The 14,382-nt window shown below is 38.1% G+C and overlaps 1 pseudogene; it reads left to right on the top strand.

Moving 5' to 3' along the window:
- The first annotated feature begins 1,864 nt into the window (after nt 1-1,864).
- LOC133711905 (putative calcium-transporting ATPase 13, plasma membrane-type) lies at nt 1,865-7,560 on the top strand (annotated as a pseudogene).
- Nucleotides 7,561-14,382: the final 6,822 nt, after the last annotated feature.

Raw genomic sequence — 14,382 nt, forward strand, 5'->3', positions numbered from 1 at the left:
GTCTAATTTTAGGGAGATTAGTTCATATTCCAGCGATGGAAATATCTATTGGGGGGCAATAAAGGTTTACTGGGGGGTAATAGAAGTTTATTATCGGGGGCAGTAAACCTCTCCAGCCCCATATGAGATCTCCGACAACCTCTTTAGGGACTTCCGGCCAAGTTTCATAAACCTCTATTGCCCCCCAATAGAGATCTATTGGGGGGCAATAGAGGTTTATTGTCCCTCTATTGGAGGGCAATAGAGGTTTATTGTCCCTCTATTGGAGGGCAATAGAGCTCTATTTATGGGCAATAAACTTTTCCAGCGACTTATGAGATCTCCGACTACCTCTTTGGGGACCTCGGGCGAGGTTTTCAGAGAAGTCCGGTGGGCGGCGGCCTGTAACGGGAATCCGGCGAAAGTTGGCCGGATTCCGGCAACTAGGGACCGGAATATGGCTGCTGGTGACCGGACTTCAACGAAGTCTCCTATGGTTTCTCTCTCTTCCATTTTCTCTATCTCTATCTATGTAACAAGGGGTTAGGGTAAAATAGTCTAAAACTAAAACAAAAAAAATAAAAAAACTTAATGGGGTATTAGGGAAGACCTCCTTAGAGTGGTTTGGGTAAGGGAAAATTAAAAAAACTTGATGGGGTAAGTGGGAAAAAAATCTCTAAAATTGGGGTAAATGGATAAAAAGTTAAAAACCCAAAAAAAAAAATCTAAATTAATTATTCATCTTGATATTAAGGGATTTGGGAATATTTTTTGTGGAAAAGGAATTTGGGACTTTTGACCAAACTCAGATTCAGGTCGTTAATTTTTAGTACTACGACATACATGTATATATGTAGTTTACAACCATCAATGAAAATTTGAACCTAAGTTTCTTTATCTGTGTGCTATAATATGTTGGTTTTGTACGGGAAAAAAAAAATTCATCTCACCACGTCAGGATGATGAGTTCAAAGGAGTGGGAACTTAGGAAATGATCTTAGTCAATATCAGTCTAATTTTGTTTATTATTGAAAATGGAGAATTACACAAATGGTCACTCAACTATGACTCATTCAACACTTTGGTCACTCAAGTTTCAAATATATCACTTTGGTCACTCAACTATTACACTGTCAATCACTTTAGTCACCCAATGAGTTTTTTTTCTCACTTTAATCACTTCTCCCAATCATTCTAATACATATTTCTCAATTTTTCACAATTGATTGGATGAAAATATCATTAATATTGTGGCAAATAATTTTTTTTTAATGAAAAAAATTAACAAAGTGACTAAAGTGATTGACAGTGTAATAGTTGAGTGACCAAAGTGATATATTTAAAACTTCAGTGACCAAAGTGCCGAATGAGTCATAGTTGAGTGACCATTTGTAGAATTTTCCCTATTGAAAAATGTAATTTTAGAAAAACTCAAAAATATGGACTCACTCCTATTGGGTCCCTTTGCTTGGGGTTTTGTTTTTGTTTTTTTTTTTTTAAATATGTATTAGATAAAACAGAAAATGAACTAAAATGGGAGCAATCGTCTAAAATATTATGTATGCGTTTCCGCGATATCTTCATTGTTTCTTTCACTCCTACTTTGTTCATATATACTATTTCCCGATTAATCCACTTTTGGCAGAGAATTGTCATAGTCTGGTATCATAATCTCCACAACTTTACAACCACAATGCAAATAAATTGGTGTAAAACGACACAGGGCACGCAATCAGTTGGCTACTAGTCTTGCTGTCATAATCATAGAGCTCTTTCCAGGAAAATGTGTAATACAGACTCTTATCAAAGTTCGGAATGTAACGCATTGAACCTTTGAATCCCTATACAGACTTTGAATCCAAGTATAGACTGCATTACTATAAGTAAGGGTTTTGTATGCAAGGTGATATACAACATTAGCTACAAGATATCCTTTTGCACTTGAGCATTCCTAAATCAATTGTGACACGATCCCATCGTCTTGTCAAAAGTTCTTTGCCAGTAATCGATCGATCCGATCCCAAAAAAAAAAACTCTCTGTAATACGCCTTGCAGTTTCAAAAGAGCATGAGTAGGTCATCCTTCAGTGCCCTGCATGGAAAATTGGGAAGCACTGTTGAGTTGATTCTTGATGTCCCGAGCAGTAGTCTTGGCATAAGAAAAAGAAAATGGCATTCTGCTTTCATTACCATCTACTGCTCTAGAGCCTTCCTCTCTTTACGACCTTCTCCTCTTCCCAAACATACCAACTCCACATTCATATCTCGCACACTCTCTTACTCCATTGTTAGCGTCGAGCCAGTCTCGGTCCCAGCCGTTAATGGATTCCAAGCAGACCAAAAAAGCCTCACTGAGCTTGTGAAGGAGAAAAATCTCAAGGAGCTCTCGGAGCTTGGAGGGGTTGAAGAAGTAGCATCAGCTCTCAAAACTGATGCAGAGCATGGAATCAATGGTGATGATGCTGAAGATATTGCGCGCAGACACGACGCATTTGGTTCCAATACATACAAGAAACCGCCAACGCAAGGATTCCTCCATTTTGTGTGGGAAGCCTTCAAAGACCTCACAATCCTAATCCTCTTGGGATGTGCTGCGCTTTCTCTTGGTTTCAGCATCAAAGAAAATGGATTGAAAGAAGGTTGGATTGACGGTGGAAGCACTTGTCTTGCAGTCATTCTGGTCATTTCTTTTTCAGCCACAAGCAACTACATACAGAGCAGACAGTTTGACAAGCTGTCGAAAGTCGGCAACAATCTCAAAATTGATGCCGTGAGAAATGGAAGGCACCAACTGATTTCAATATTCGAAATTGTGGTGGGTGATGTCATCTGCTTGAAAATTGGAGATCAAGTTCCAGCTGATGGATTGCTTTTAGATGGCCATTCTTTATCAGTAGATGAATCAAGCATGACAGGGGAGAGTGACCATGTTGAGGTAAGTGTCACGGAGAATCCTTTCTTATTATCTGGGACTAAAATCGCTGATGGTTATGGTCGCATGCTTGTCACATCAATTGGGATGAACACGAACTGGGGTGAAATGATGAGCCAAATCAGCCAAGATACCAGTGAAAAGACACCTCTGCAAGCACATGTAGACAAGCTATCATCGTCGATGGGTAAAGGTGGTTTGGCAGTTGCTTTCTTTGTTCTTGTAGTCATGTTGGTCCGGTATTTCACAGGGAATACAAAGGATGAGAATGGAAACAAAGAATACAATGGCAGCAAGACAAAATCTGATGGCATAATAAACGCCGTCTTTGGGATTGTAGCAGCTGCAGTTACAATTGTTGAGGTGGCAATTCCAGAAGGTCTACCATTAGTTGTGACTACCACTTTTGCTTATTCCATGAAGAGAATGATGGTTGATAATGCAATGGTGCGGAAGCTCTCTGCTTGTGAGACCATGAGATCTGCTACAACAATTTGTACCGACAAAACTGGTACTCTGACCATGAACCAGATGAAGGTGACGAAGTTTTGGTTGGGGAAAGAATGTGTGGAAGAAGAAGCTTATTCATCTATTTCTCCTTATTCTGGACTTGATCCAAGAAGGGGTTGCTCTTAATACAACTGGTGGTGTGTACAGGCCTAGCTTGGATTCTGAAATTGAGATCTCTGGCAGTCCAACTGAAAAGGCTATTCTTTCATGGGCGGTACATGGGTCGAACATGGATATGGAGAAAGTGGTGAAGAGTTGTAGCATTCTCCACGTGGAAGCCTTTAATTCGAAGAAGAAACAAAGCGGAGTTCTGGTGAAGAGAAAGGCAGATAACTCAATCCATGTTCATTGGAAAGGAGCAGCAGAGATGATACTAGCAATGTGCAAAAGTTACTACAATGCCACTGGAGTTGTTAAGGATATGGATGAGAATGAAAAAAGGAACTTTGAGCATATTATTCAAGGTATGGCAGCTAGCAGTCTCAGATGCATAGCATTTGCACATGAACAAGTTCCAGCAAAGGAGCAACTAAATGCAGACCAGAAAGTTTTGCTAAAGCAAGATGGATTGACCCTATTGGGACTTGTGGGCCTTAAAGATCCATGTCGCCCAGATGTGAGGAAAGCAGTTGAAGATTGCGAATATGCAGGGGTGAACGTCAAAATGATTACCGGAGACAATGTTTTCACCGCAAAAGCCATAGCCACTGAATGTGGGATACTCAGGCCTGGTGTAATAACTGCATTTTTTTAATCAAAGCGAAATGATGATCGGCACTTTACTTACATGATTACGCTTTATTTTACATGATGAAGATACTTTACTTTACATGATTATGTTTAATTAGTATGGCTGCTTGAGATTGATTAATGATCGACTGACACTCTCGCTCGACCGATATCTCGAGTTACAGATGACCAATTCTTGTGTTTCTTGGACTGGTGAACTCATATTCAGGATCTGAACAAGTTTCATGAAGGGATCGAGCCGAGTGGTGGAACTTTTTACGTCGAACGGAGACCGCCGGTTTCTGGAAAATTTCCGGCCAAACCCAACTGTTCTAGGTAATTTCCGACCACTTCCTTTCGTTTTCAGACTTCATGCTAGTTAGGAAAGTGGTTAGGCTTGTTGAGATGAAGAGGAGCAGCCTAGCCCCGACATCATTGGCGGTGGTCGGCGGCGGCTCTGCCCCTAACTCCGGCGGGCCTTTCCGGCCACCTCCTGGGGTCAAAATTATGGTTTCTGTACATTTTTAGATTCGATATTTCAATACGATCTTGTCGATATATTATACGCAATTTTTTGGATATCGTATGATTAAGTTATGAATTTTTACGTTTCGATCGTTCGATTCATGATCTGTGAAGATCGGACCGTCCGATGGACTTGTAGTTTAGATATATTGATAGTATGACTGTCCCAGTGACTTTGTGTGGTCATGGGCGAAGATCCGACCGTTGGATCTTCGTATAATTGCAAAACAGTGATTCGGGAGGCAATTCGTGAGAATCCGACCGCTGGATTTTCGTATAAAATTATGGAGATGTTAGTAAGGGCGATTCAGGAAGATCCGACCGTTGGATCTTCGTGATAATTTAGGAGGATGATCCTAAGGGCGATCTGTGAGGATCCGACCGTTGGATCATCGTTTAATTTCGATCCGACCGTTGGATCGTCGTTTAATTATGTTTATGAGTTGTTGGCTAAGTTAAGATCGTATTGGATTAGGTGATCGACGGATTGATTTGGAGGACGATTCGTGAAATCGTTGTTGAGCTGTTAAGAAGACACAGCTGGATTGGAGGTGAGTAAAACTCACGTGGTTCATATTACGAACCGATGCACTTTTAATTACTTTATTTTTGTTGTATTTGTGTGAAAATATTTATGGAATAAATATTTGTTTTAAATCATATGGACTTGATCAACTACGGTCCATTGGTAAGTAAAACGATTTTTAATTATACAAAATGAATTTCATGATTTTCTTGTGTGAACTATAGTTGGTATTAGTGGTCATTCCTGAGTGGGTGATTACGTATATATATATATATATATTTATGTGATTATATATGTAATGGTATGACATGGAGATGTGTGATTTTATAATGATTTAATTGATGTGAAATCGAAAACGTGAATTACCATATTCATTTATGATGATAGTGATTGGTGAAATTATATTGGAAATTTATGGTTGACGTGGTATTGAATGATGATATGATTGAGAATGGATTGGTGATTTTTTGGGGTTGTATTTTGAACACATATTTACACAATAATAGTACGTGTCATGGAATTATTGATCCTATTGTGTAAAAGAATACTGTTGTGCTCGATTTTGGTTTTAGGGTCAACATAGTGACCAGTATGAGGAAATCGGATGCTCTAATACTCGGTGGATGATGGGCTACGATTGGTTGAGTGTAAGAGATGCCACAAACCTTATTGGGTGATGGGCTAAGTTGAGTATGTGTATCGGACGTTCTATGCTGATGAACTACGATAAATGCAAATTATGTCGGATGCCACAACCAGGGCCAGGTGATAGGCTACGATGCAGTAGAGCTCTAGTCTGTGAGTCACCGTATTTATATAAATACGTTGTTGGGGTTTTGAGAAGAAAAATGTGAGTTTATATCCCGTATCGATTTGTTGATTTGGTGATTGTTATTGAGGTTGCTGTTTCTTTGTGGTTGTTGGAATTGTTGAAATTGTTGGGTGTCAACTTGGATTAAAGGAAATATGATTTAACAAATCAACTGTTCATTTCTTTTTACTCATACGGGCTGTCAAAAGCTTACCGGGTTTTGTGTTGTTGCAATCCCGGTACACTATTCAAACGGTGTAGCGGGTAATCCTACAGGACAGGAAAATCAGTAAGGTGATCGAGCTGCGTAGAGTAGCTGCTATGTGATACTCTGAATTTCTATTGTGAGGTTCGTTATGCTCATTTAGAGCTTTACAATTTTACTTGTACGAGTGAGTTGTAAAAATTAACTCGAGGTTTCGAGTTTTGAAATTGAGTGCGAGTGGTGTGGTTGTTTGTGAGAAAAAAATTCAGAACGTTTATTTAATGTAGTTGTTTAATTCATGTTTCGGATTTGAATTTGTCATTCAAAATTCGGGGCGTGACACCTGGTCAGGACATGCTCGGAGCAGTGATAGAAGGTGTGGAATTTCGCAACTACAAGCCAGAAGAGAGAATGGAGAAGGTTGAGAAAATTTGTGTGATGGCAAGGTCTTCTCCTTTTGATAAGCTTCTAATGGTGCAATGCTTGAAACAGAAAGGTCATGTAGTTGCAGTGACGGGTGATGGCACTAATGATGCACCAGCATTAAAAGAAGCTGATATAGGACTTTCCATGGGGATTCAAGGCACAGAAGTTGCCAAGGAAAGCTCAGATATTGTGATCATGGATGATAACTTTGCTTCAGTTGCTACAGTTTTGATGTGGGGAAGATGTGTCTACAATAATATCCAGAAGTTCATCCAATTCCAACTCACCGTCAATGTTGCAGCTCTTGTGATCAACTTTGTGGCAGCAGTTTCAGCAGGTCAAGTCCCATTAACAGCAGTTCAATTATTGTGGGTAAACTTGATCATGGACACACTTGGAGCTCTTGCTCTTGCCACAGAAAAACCCACAAGAGAACTTATGGAGAAGCCACCAGTGGGAAGGACGGCACCTCTAATCACAAACATCATGTGGAGGAATCTCTTGCCTCAAGCACTGTACCAAATAACAGTCCTCTTGATCTTACAATTCCGGGGAAAAGCAATCTTTGGTGTCAGTGATAAGGTAAAGGACACATTGATCTTCAACACTTTTGTGCTTTGCCAGGTTTTCAATGTGTTCAATGCAAGGAAGCTAGAGAAGAAGAATGTCTTCAAGGGAATACATACCAATAAATTGTTTATGGGGATCATTGCAGTGACAATTGTTCTTCAGGTCGTGATGGTGGAGGTTCTCAAGAAATTTGCAGATACAGAGAGGTTGAACTGGGGACAATGGGGTGTATGCATTGGGATTGCTGTCATCTCTTGGCCAATTGGTTGGCTAGTCAAGTCTATACCTGTTCCAGAGTAACCCATTTTCAGCTATCTGAAGATGAAGAAAAATAAGCACTGCAGATGAACTTTAACATGAGAAGAACTGTCCGGATGAATGCACACGCATTGTTGGATAGTATAGTATAGTTCTGAATTAGAATATATTCATTTTGTTCGTTTATTAAATAATTGTTACTTGCTTTTTTGTTTTGTAAAACAGGTAATTACTATTCTAGAACAGTGTAATGTAATTTCATATTGACTTGATGCATATACTCTCGCAAGCGTACGAATCGTGTCAATTAAGGGAAATATTTTGACCTTAGTTTATCGTACCGAGGTAATTGGATCTAGGACAACTCGAATGCATACAATAAAATATAAAATTAAATAAAAACTATAAATAATAAAGGCACTAAACCTTGACAATGCTCAGTTTAGTTCACACCAAGCCACTAACTTGTAGCCTCAAGATGGATATACACAAATGAGTCGATGAATTCAATGGTTGAGAGTTGATTTGAGCTTAACAAAAAGTAATAAAGTGTAAAGTGATTACTAAAAATGCAAAGAAACTAAAGAAAGTATAAACAATATAAATGAGAATGTTGGGTGCTAGGGAGGTTCATTCACCCAAATCTCATGTGTCGGAAACTAATCTAATGTAGATGCAAATTTCATAATTAAGTGGTAGTCGTATGACTCGTATCGTATCTAAGGCGGTTCAAGGCTCAAGGACCAAAATTCCCTTTCATGGTATTCCTACTTCGGTTCAAGGGTCGTAGGAACTCACTTGACATGAATTAGAGCCGGTTCAAAGGTCACTAAGTCACATCAAGATGCCTAGAGATCGAGGAATTAGAATACTAATTAGCGACCCGCCCACGCAACAGGTGTAAATTACCATGCTTATAAACCCCTTGAATACGAAATTAAGGGTTTCTAGCTTAAGAATTAGAGGAGGTCAAGCGTCTAACTCAGTCCTAGAATACACACTCAAGAGTTGACTTGGCTCATAGATATGCAATTCTAATCCAACAAAAATTGATATAAGCATTCATCATATAAAAATTACATCATTACATTAAAATAAGCGTATTTTATACAAGATTTGGACTAGGGCACACAACTCTAGCCCCCAACAATATAACTACTCACTACCCATCATTAAACTAACATCAATACACATAATTTAAAGAGGAAAAAGTAAAAAGTAAATAGCAACAAGAACAAACCACAAATTGTTTTAGAGCAATTATAGCTAGCCTTGATTTATGGCTCTTATTTTCACCCAAATTTGATAGTGATGAAGCTTTGATACTTGAGCTTTCCCTTTGAATCTTTGTGGATTTGATGATAATTAGTGGTGAAGAAGTGAGAAAAGAAGGAGAAAAATAATGGAAATGGAGGTGGTGGTGTGTTTCGGTGGATTAGAGAGAACGGAATGGGTGTGCGGCGCTCTTAACGAAAGAGAGAGGAAGGAAAAATGGGTGGCTCAGTGGCTCCGGTCTCTCCCTCTAGAGAGAACAGAACAGAAATAATAAATAGGTCGCAAGCTTTCGTGAGCCAAAGGATAGGAGATAGGTCTGTGGACTGTGGGGAATAATTGGATTAAGATAGGCCACGTGTCACATGATCACTGGTGGGGATGATTAATGGTAATCAAGCCTTTGCCTCTTCTTCATTCTGCTGCACGTGCCTCATTGGATAATTAATCAATGTTCAATTAATTAAAAATTTGTTTAATAAATGTCTAATTACTGCTTCTTTGGCTCTTTTTAATTATTTTCTTTTTCTTCTTTTGTTCCGGTCTTGAGGCACCGCTGCACAAATTATCCTAAGGTAATCGGTTTCCGCCTCCTCGTTCGAGTTGATCATGGTTGATTAATGTTGGCTTTTCGTCTTTTTGCCGGAAACTCATTTTACTCTAATTTCGCTCCACGTCTTTCAAAATCCACAACTCCGCTTATTTTCTACAAAGTAAATAAAAACAGATTAATTATATATTAATGGACTTTAAGGTTAGCTTAATTCTAATATTTAGAATGCAATTACGAGTGTAGAAATGCATGTATTCACATATCTTATATGGAAGTTTGCGTCGCATTTTGTTCAAAATGTAACATACTGAATATGTATAAGCAATGAGAATCTGATGCATGTACTGAAAAAATAATAATTTGAATATAGTTTTTAATCTGAACATAATCTGATTGCATTTTGTTCATACCAAAACCTACTGCAATATAGTTTTTAACGACTGTGACTAGCCAATAATAAGAATCTTTTATGTGCTGAATATTTGACATTTTTGTAGCTGAAGATGTGATTTTCAACTCAAAAGCAATCGTACAAAAAAAAAAAAATTAAGGGCATAGGATTGTGAAAACAAAGACTATATAGACTATTGGGAATACACACCAACAAGTTGTTTATGGTGACAATTGTTCTCCAGGTTCTGATGGTGGAGGTTCTCAAGAAATTTGCAGATACAGAGAGGTTGAATTGGGGACAATGGGGTGTATGCATTGGGATTGCAGTCATCTCTTGGCCAATTGGTTGGCTAGTCAAGTTTATACCTGTTCCAGAGAAACCCATATTCAGCTATCTGAATTTCATACTACATTAATCAATTTTTCATTTAATTTTCAGATTTTTATTAATTTTGTGAAGTATTGCGAAGTTAATTAATTCTTATTGACTAACGCATTGACAATTCAACACAAATCTATGACAGGTTCATTAATTAGAGTCTCTCGATCTAAAACCTCACCAGACCAAAGCATCGTAGTGTAGTTTAATATATTCTCATCCAACTACGAGATACCATGTTTTTTTTTTTTTGTCAGACAAATACCAGATACCATATATAGGTGATAGGTATGCCAATCTACTAGTTTTTTTTTTTCCTTAGAAGTATGATTGCTTGCTCCCTTAGAAGTATGAGGACGAAAGCGAATCGAGATTCAAAAATAATATCCCGCAGTAGCACTATAATAAAGCGATATAAACAAAATAAGGACAAAAAACAGTTGACACGAGATTTAAAGTGATTCGGCAAATTTCATGTCTACGTCCACCTAACATATTTGCTCTTTCACTATGAGAATAAAACTAGTACAAGATACATGAGTTAAATCTCATAACCCAAATCTCAAAACTCTTATACACCATTAATAGCCTACAACAATTAATAGTTTAATACATTCACGTACGAAGACCTTGCCAATTTGCCCATGCACATATGCATTACGTGAAACATGCAACAATGTTTTCTATACCAACTATGTCAATTGTCAAACATAATTGCCACATTAATACTTGTGGGTCATCAATTCTTTTTGCATGAGGATGAATACCAATCTCAACAGTTATAGCATATATATAAACAAAAGATAATGGCGTTATGCATGTGTTAACCCGCCATAAACTTTATAATAGCGAAAGATAATGGTTCACCGTTGGTACGTACATTAAGGCATTAAGCCCTAATTAAGTGGTAACAAGTATGTCCAAATTAATACCAACTTACCAAAATAAAGTGGAAAAGAGGCTCCCCAAATAGCAGCAACGAGGTGCTTCAAATCCAATTCAATCTCTATCCCAAACTCTTGAATTCTCATACAAATCCACCTTGAGCCCTTACCTCTTCCACCGTGACTAGCTGCCATTGTTATGCAATTGTGGTAGTGCAATTTGCACGAAGAGAATTTGCCACCGAATTAAACATTTTTTCAAAGAATTCACGTCTCTGATCTGGTCCCAATTCAATGATGAAGATGCATGGACTCTTCGGGGCATGAGTATAAGCTTGAGTTTACTAAGAACAGGATCCTGAAGCAGGTTATAAAAGCATGCATCATGCCCCTTCCACAAGAGGAGCACATGGAATTGAAGTGTTGTTGCGAAAATAAATTAATGTACTTTCTGGAATGCCTCAAGACGCTAATCTCATCCTTGTACGTGGACATATATGACATGACTAGTGAGACTTGATTGATAGATATGTGCTATTTGCATGGCCGAGTTTAAGTAGATATTTTAGCTACTCGCTTGCCTGCTTACACATTTTTCATTGACATTGCATTCTCGGGTGGCTGGGGACGAATCTCAAGCGTCCTTTGTGTCGAGATCCAATGCCTCATGATGATGCAGATCAATTTTTCTATGTCGACTCTGACTCCATTTATTCAGTAACGGTATTCCATCGTTCTTGGTATTTCGAAGTTGAGTCGAAAACATGCAACCGACTCTTCCCAGGCTTCAGATCCAATTCAATGTCTACAGATTAAACCCGTATGGAATGTTTCTGGATGAAGGTGAAGACCGTGAAGCTACACATTTACCTATATAAGCGTGATGTTGGGAAAATCCACCTCAAAACGGAACCACAAATACTTATTATCCGTATTCGTTGGGGGCTGCAGCCAACTATTATTACCCAACTTCTTAAAGGAATGAATGTTCCCCGGCATGAGCAGCCACCTATTGTTGCCAAAATATTTGAGGGGCTTGCTAATTACAAATAGTGATGATGGTGGTGGTGATGCTTTATATCAATGTGAATATCTACGAAGAGACTTTGGAATTGTTCGATGTTAGGGCTTTTCATCGATGGTATGCATGATTAGATGTATTGGAATCGAACATCCCATTACAAACAAAACCGATGCTAGGGTTGCGAGGGAACTAGCCCATGAGGAATCAAAAATAGCATACGACCCTAAGCCGGTCTGATACTAAATCAGCCATTGAGGGGTTGGAGAGAGGGAGAGTGAGAGTTGATAGGTAATATTATGGTATTTGTATGAGTGACTTTGAGGATGGTTTAATTAGTAGTTATTCGCGCGCTTCCCCTGCTTACACATTTTAATTTCTTGCATTCTCTTGCTGCTGGAGATCGATCACAACTGTCCCTTTTGCCGATACCCATTGCCTCTTAATTGAAAGATACTTCTATATTTTGATTTACTTTTTCAGAAAATATAGTTGTACATTAGTGCTTTGGATTAATCTTAGTTGCATGTCACTGCCATGGCATGGTTTGGTGCTGGTGTGCTTGGTCTGTACTATGCCATGTCTCAACTTGGACGGTAACCCATAGTTTTGCGGTCTCTAAATTTTACATGAATGCATCAACCCTTTCAGGTGGAAGTTGTTAAAGACCTATTAAAGAATTGGACACCAATTATTTCGTCTGTCCATGTCCAGTCTTACAAGTTATGACAAAGCGTATAACGTTGAGTTATGAATTTTCTATCATGTATCTTTCTTTCTTTATTTTTCCTTCTTTTCCAGAAGGATAGGACGTAATCGGGTAGAGGGAATATGACAGCCAATCGGCTTATCTACAACCCAAACGTGAAGGCAAGAAACAAAAGAATAATCCCAACTTCAAAAAACTAGGTGAGCTACCTGAACGAACATACCAATACTCACATTGTTGCTTAAATATTGATAGAGAAAACAAATGGTGAGCTCTGACCATGCGCATTTGTGTTAAGGGTAAAAGTGTATTTTGCCAACTACTTGACACTCGTAGTATAAATAGCTGACTAGTACTCTCATTCTCTAATATGTTCTCGTTCTGAATTGAATACCATACAGACGTCTTCTTCATCGTTTTCTTTCTTTTTGTTCAAGAAAATATACAAAGCTTTCCATTTGTTGTAGTGAAGATCTTAAACAAAATAAGCACGTTATATGTTTGAGATCATGATATGATCACATGCATAGAACAGCTGAATGCAATCTACTGACCGGGTTCCAATTTTGTGGACTCGATCTTCCTTGAAAGTCGAAACAGTAGGTAGCCCTAGCTTGCGTGGGTTTTTCCGACGTTGTTACGGCGAAGTTCCGACATGAAATTACCATGCTATTAACTCTGAGATATATTGCTAGTGAATTAAGTTGTGCATGAGTTTCGGTAGAAGTCAACGTACTATTTCCGTCAAAACTTATTGACCGCGTCATAGCAAATTAGAAATTCGCTGGAGATTTTTTTTTTGTTTCAACTCGTCTGGTACGTGTAAGATACTAAGATTAATCCATGTATGTTTTGACAGATTGTTTAATATCACGTTCAACTAAGAATCTGAATTAATGTATTAAAAAAAATCTGAATTAATTGTTCGTCTTATCTTCGGCGTTTGATATTAAGGGATTTGGGAATATTTTTTGGTGGAAAAAGAATTTGGGACTTTTGACCAAACTTAGATTCAGGTCGTTAATTTTTAGTACTACGACATACATGCATATATGTAGTTTACAACCATCAATGAAAATTTGAACCTAAGTTTCTTTATTTATCCATGTGCTATAACATGTTGGTTTTGTACGGGAAAAAAGAAATTCATCTCACCATGCCACATCAGGATGATGAGTTCAAAGCAGTGGTGGGAACTTAGGAAATTGAAGTCGGTATCAGTTTAATTTTGTTTATTATTGAAAAATGTAATTTTAGAAAAACTCAAAAATATGGACTCACTCCTATTGGGTTACTTTGCTTGGGGTTTTTTTACAAAAAAATAAAATATATATATATATATATATAATATGCATGCACGCGTTCCCGCGTATTCATTGTTTCTTTGATTCCTACAACAATTTCCCAATGGAATCCACTTTTGGCAGAGCATTGTCATAGTCTGATATCATGTTCTCCACGACTTTACAACCACCATAGAAATAAATTGGTGAATCAGTTGGCTACTCGTCTTCCTCCCATCATCATAGAGCTCTTTCCAGGAAAATGTGTAATACAGACTCTTATCAAAGTTCGGAATGATCGACATGAAAGCGGGCGTAAGTTTCATGGAAGGGTTTGAAACTTTGAATCCCTACAGAGTACAGAGACTTTGAATCCCTACAGAGACTTTGAATCCAAGTAAACTTCATTACTATATAA

Source organism: Rosa rugosa, chromosome 5 (genome assembly GCF_958449725.1).
Source record: "Rosa rugosa chromosome 5, drRosRugo1.1, whole genome shotgun sequence".
Classification (NCBI taxonomy): Eukaryota; Viridiplantae; Streptophyta; class Magnoliopsida; order Rosales; family Rosaceae; genus Rosa; species Rosa rugosa.